Genomic DNA, 6,000 nt, shown 5'->3' on the forward strand with positions numbered 1-6,000 from the left:
GAAACTAGACCACTTTCTTACACCATTCACAAAAATAAACTCAAAATGGATAAAGGACCTGAATGTGAGGCAGGAAACCATCAAAACCCTAGAGGAGAAAGCAGGAAAAAATCTCTCTGACTTCAGCTGCAGGAATTTCTTACTTGACACATCTCCAACAGCAAGGGAATTAAAAGCAAAAATGAACTATTGGGACCTCTTGAAGATAAAGAGAAAGGAAACAATCAACAAAACTTATAGGCAATCAAAGGATTGGGAAAAGATATTTGCCAATGACATATCTGACAAAGGGCTAGTATCCAAAACCTATAAAGAACTCACCAAACTCCACAACCAAAAATTAAATAATCCAGTGAAGAAATGGGCAGAAAACATGAATAGACACTTCTCTAAGGAAGACATCCGGATGGCCAACAGGCACATGAAAATATGCTCAACATCACTCTTCATCAGGGAAATACAAATCAAAACCACACTGAGATACCACCTCACGCCAGTCAGAGTGGCTAAAATGAACAAATCAGGAGACTATAGATGCTGGTGAGCATGTGGAGAAACGGGAACCCTTTTGCACTGTTGGTGGGAAGGCAAACTGGTGCAGCCACTCTGGAAAGCAGTGTGGAGTTTCCTCAAAAAATTAAAAATAGATCTACCCTATGACCCAGCAATAGCACTACTAGGAATTTACCTGAGGGATCCAGGAGTGCTAATGCATAGGGGCACTTGCACCCCAGTGTTTATAGCAGCACTTTCAACAATAGCCAAATTATGGAAAGAGCCTCAATGTCCATCAACTGATGAATGGATAAAGAAATTGTGGTTTATATATACAATGGAATACTACATGGCAATGAGAAAGAATGAAATATGGCCTTTTGTAGCAATGTGGATGGAACTGGAGAGTGTGATGCTAAGTGAAATAAGTCATACAGAGAAAGACAGATACCATATGTTCTCGCTCTGATGTGGATCCTGAGAAACTTAACAGAAGACCATGAGGGAGGGGAAGGGAGAAAAAAAAGTTACAGAGAGGCAGGGAGCCAAACCATAAGAGACTCTTAAAAACTGAGAATAAACTGAGGGTTGATGGGGGGTGGGAGGGAGGGGAAAGTGGGTGATGGGCATTGAGGAGGGCACCTGTTGGGGTGAGTACTGGGTGTTGTATGGAAACCAATTTGACAATAAATTTCATAAAAAAAGAAGATATTTTTGGAAATTAAAATAATATCCTATAGCAGCTAGTACAATGACAGACACTTAAGTGTTTGATCTAAAGTTGGCACTAATATAATGTCCTTATTTCATGAGTTATTTTTGAAATTAGTACCTATGTTTATTAATATCTATATTCTTGACATGGTTTCTAGCATGCATCCAGCATTAAAAAATATTCATTACAGATCTGCAAAGTTTTGCCAAAATAAAATGCTTGAAGGGGAAAAAAAAAAAAGAATTCATGGTGCAAATATAAAGCAAACCAAAATCTGGCACAATTTTGAGAGACTGATGGTGTATATTATGGACTAATTTTCTCCTACCCCTCTCCAAATTCTAATACTAACCCCCAGTGCCTCAGAATGTTACTGTATTTGGAGATGGGGACCTTTAAAAAGATAATTAGATTAAAATGAGGTCATTAGGGTGGGCCCTCATCCAATATGACTACTGTCCTTATTAGATTAGGACACAGGGAGAGAGAACACCAGACATGTGCATGCATGGAGAGACAACCACGTGAATACACAGCAAGAAAGTGGCCATCTGCAAACCAAGGAGACAGGCCTCAGAAGAAATCAAACCTGCTGAAATATGCATATGAAAGAACTTTCAAGTTCTTCCTTTCAGTTGAAACCGTTCTGCAGAGCAGGAAGCTCTACCAAGAAATGTTAAATAATTTCTTCAGGATAACTCTTCAGGTTGGGGGAGCAGGGCTGAACTCAGGTTTACTGATTCCTCATCCATGGCTTTCTGTAAATGTGTACTGTTTCCAAGAAGGATTCCAAAAGATTGGAATGAGAACATTTGCTTGTTATGAGAAACCACAGAGATAGCATTTTCAAGGTTAGAAAGGGAACTATTCTGGATAACTCCAGGAGATACAGTTCATTTGTGTTATTTGCAGTAGTTAGGTTCTATATAGTCACCACAAACAGTGGTTTAGTGAATACTGAACCTTTGCTTTTAGGAAAAATACAAGGTTAAGTTCCTGTGAGCCTCTGTTCACAACATCATCTTAAGTGATCAATATGTTTTGTGTGTTACTGTTTATATACCTTATTTAATATATATTATTGTAAATGACCATGAAATAAATTTTAGGAAGTAGGAAAATTTGCAAATATGGAATCAGGATGATTAAGCCAAGCTAAATCCTGAATTATAAGCCAAATCACTATATCAGAAGATTTTAATGAGAGCAACCCTTGGCCCCCTACTTCTCTTAAGGAGGTTAAAAGGAACCATTTGCACTACAGGGAGATTGCAAGACTGACCCATCCAATTCCCAGGGATCCGTAAGACTGGAAGTTCATTTGCAGTCTTTCACACTCAGGAAAAGTAGAGCTATCATCTTGTTCATACAGTGTCTTTCCCAAAGGTAAGATTTGGAGGACTAGGGCTGGGAAAAGATGTTGCAGGGAGATTTTCTTCAGAGATTCATATTTATTCCTTTAATAAACATTTATTCAGTCTCTACTATGTTCCAGGCACTATTATAGTGCTGAGGATGCAGCAGTAAGCAAAACAGCCACAAATTTCTGCTCTCGGAGCATATATTTTGAAGGGACAGACAGACAACAGGTTGACAATAAATAATATCTATAGTAGGCTTAACAGTGGGGAGTGCCAAAGGAAAAAATAAAGACTGGTAGGTCCAGAGTGTGGAGGGTACTGTGCTTTTCACAATGGCAATTTGACATACACAGACTACCAGAAACAAAATAAATTGCTGTGGAACACACACGTTTATTTTAAATGATGGGAGATAAAATTCCAGGTCCTTTAGGAAAAATTAGTTTGCCATGTTGTATTTCCTATGAAGAAATAATAAAGGGTTATTAATTTAGTCATCTGACATAATAATGGTATATTTTTACTAATAGAAACTTCAAAAATTGTACCTTATTTTGTACAATGGAGAAATTGAGTATAATTTCTTTTATTATGAATAGATAATTAAAGTCATGGAAAACTATACATCCTATTGTATAAATGATATCGAAATGCCTTGTTTTTACATATAATAGCAAATGTTCTCATCCCAATCTTGTGGAATCAGAATAATGGAATAGAATGTATTAACTTGGATTTATAGACCTATGGTATTCACTTTTAATAGGGGAGGAACAAATTAGAGTATACTGAGTATAAATGCTGTTTTGATATTAAATAAGTAGTTATATCTGACTTTACAGAATTCAAATGTCTTATGGTGCTATGGTGGTGTCATAATTAGGCAGACAGACCCTAGAGCTAGACTACCTGAGTCCAAATGCTGGTTCTCTTGTTATTAAAGTCACAGGTTAATTAACAGCTCCAGTTTTCCCATCTATGAAATGAGAAATAATAGTACCAACTTTAGAGTCTTGCTGTGAGGATTAAATGAATTAATCTACATTAAACACTTAGAATAGTGTCTGGCACATAGTAAGTACTAAATATATATATATATATATATATATATATACACACACACACACACACAATAAATACATATATGTACTAAATATATATAATATACTATATATATATATATTTAGTACTTACTGTGTACTAAATACTATTTAAAAATATATTAAAAGTTTTCTTAGCACTGTCTATTATCCTGTAAAATTATGGCAGGAACTTTACCAAAATTTTTAGTCAGGATTGTTTAGTAATATCCACAGCTCTAGAATCACTTTTAAAATTAAAAAAAAAAAATCCAACTTTTCACTCACTTGATTAATGCTGCAGCTATTCATTGGTCAGACAAGAGAAAGTGGCAGACAGCTACCAAGGCTACACAGTCTTCCCAGGTAAACAAATGCTACAGGGAGCTGGGAGTGGGGGGGGGGGGGGGCGGAGGAATAGGAGCAGGAGGAAGAGGAGGAGGAGGAAGCAGCAACAGAGGAAGTGTTTGGGAATTTGCTCTTGCAGAATTTGAGGATTTTGAGTCTTTGAGGATTTGCTTTTGAAGAAGGCCCTGAGAATTAAGTGAGGATGATTACTACAAAGGGCAGTTAAAGAGAAAGATACATAATAGAGTGACAGAAATGAATATTCTTTTGAAAATGAGAGCTCTGGGACGGAGTTGGGCAGGACATGGAGAGGGTTAGTTTTCAGGAAGGACAAATGTAGTTGGAAATCTAAGATCACCATGGAGAGGCAATATAGCGCAGCTGTTAAAACCATGGATTTGAGGACAAGCCTGTTCTACGTCTTACTAACTGGATGATGTTGGCCAAGTTTATTTAAATTTTGTGTGGTTTAGTTTCTTAGTGTGGAAATGGGGGAGTGATAATGCTGATAGTACTTGTCCCTTAGATGGTGTATTAAGTGAATATATAAATATAAAATATATCAAGTTAATAAGAAGCTCTTAGGGCAGCTTCAGGTGGTAAGAACTATGACTATTGGTTATTATTGTTCATTCGACAGATTTATTTTTAATTCATGAAAGAATGAATCATCTTTTAAAAATACAAATGCTCCTGTGATCCTAAAAGCCATCACTTCCCACCTCCTTTCAAATCCTTTAGTTTGAAGGATGGCATGAGAAAAGACTTAAGAGAGAACAAAGAAAAGTAGAAAGAAGGGAAGTGAATCACTTTTATTTTTTTTACCCTCTTACTCAGAATAACCTGCATCTTTCAGGTTTCGGTAGCTAAAATTTTATTTTCTGAGTATACTATGTATTGTTTAAAAAACAAATTCCATGCTAAATACAATGAAGCAACTTTTGAAATGAAGGCATTTTATATAAAACTGTTATGCTATAAGTTAATCAATAAGTAGACTTAATATTTTTCTGTTCCTGATGGCTATCATTTGTTACTTTTATTTTTATTTTATTTTTTTTTTTATTTTTGGGACAGAGAGAGACAGAGCATGAACTGGGAAGGGGCAGAGAGAGGGAGGCACAGAATGGGAAGCAGGCTCCAGGCTCTGGGCCATCAGCCCAGAGCCCGACACGGGGCTTGAACTCACGGACCACAAGATCGTGACCTGGCTGAAGTCGGACGCTTAACCGACTGCGCCACCCAGGTGCCCCTATCATTTGTTACTTTTAAACCTAGGTTAGCTTTAAAATACTGCTTTCTGCAATTATAATAAATAATCCTGAAAAATGTCAGTTTAATAATTAACATGCCCAAATAGATCATTCTAAAAATATTTAAGAAAATGTTGGAATTTCATTCCCAAAGTGAAAATTTTCACTAAAAATTTTCTCCCCAATTATTCTTCACCAGAAAATAAAGTGCATTATAGATGACTCTGGACAATGTTTCGGGAGTAGAGATATTTGGGTACCAGGACAGATTACTCAGAAGGAAAAAACCTTCACGAGGTAAGATTCCCTCTTTCTGGGCCTGGGAACAAGGACCTGCCTGGGGTGGGGGGGCTCTCAGGAGCTGAAGAAGTTGATACAGTAATAGGATTTTTCCGCTATTACAAAGCTGAGTTGGCAGCCCCAGTAGCGAGCAGAAAGTGTTAACAGCTGTCCTATTACTGCTGATTGGATTCTGGGAATTTAGTTTTGCTTCTTGGGGACAGCCCGGGAACAGCATGAAAGTTCCAGAAAGCTGTATCCCACCCATTTAATACTGAGCATGTTTAGGCCTCTTTTTGGAGAAAGGCTTTTCTCAGAAATGACATGTGTTGTAAGAATTAACCAGTTAATCAAAAGATATTTGTTAGTTCCTACTTCATTTTTAGCACTGGGAAAAATACAAATGTAGACTCTGACTCTAAGATATCATTCTGGAAATCACTGCTAATTTGAGCCATCTGCAATTTGGA

Source organism: Herpailurus yagouaroundi, unplaced genomic scaffold (assembly GCF_014898765.1).
Source record: "Herpailurus yagouaroundi ecotype Mexico unplaced genomic scaffold, PumYag 165, whole genome shotgun sequence".
Classification (NCBI taxonomy): Eukaryota; Metazoa; Chordata; class Mammalia; order Carnivora; family Felidae; genus Herpailurus; species Herpailurus yagouaroundi.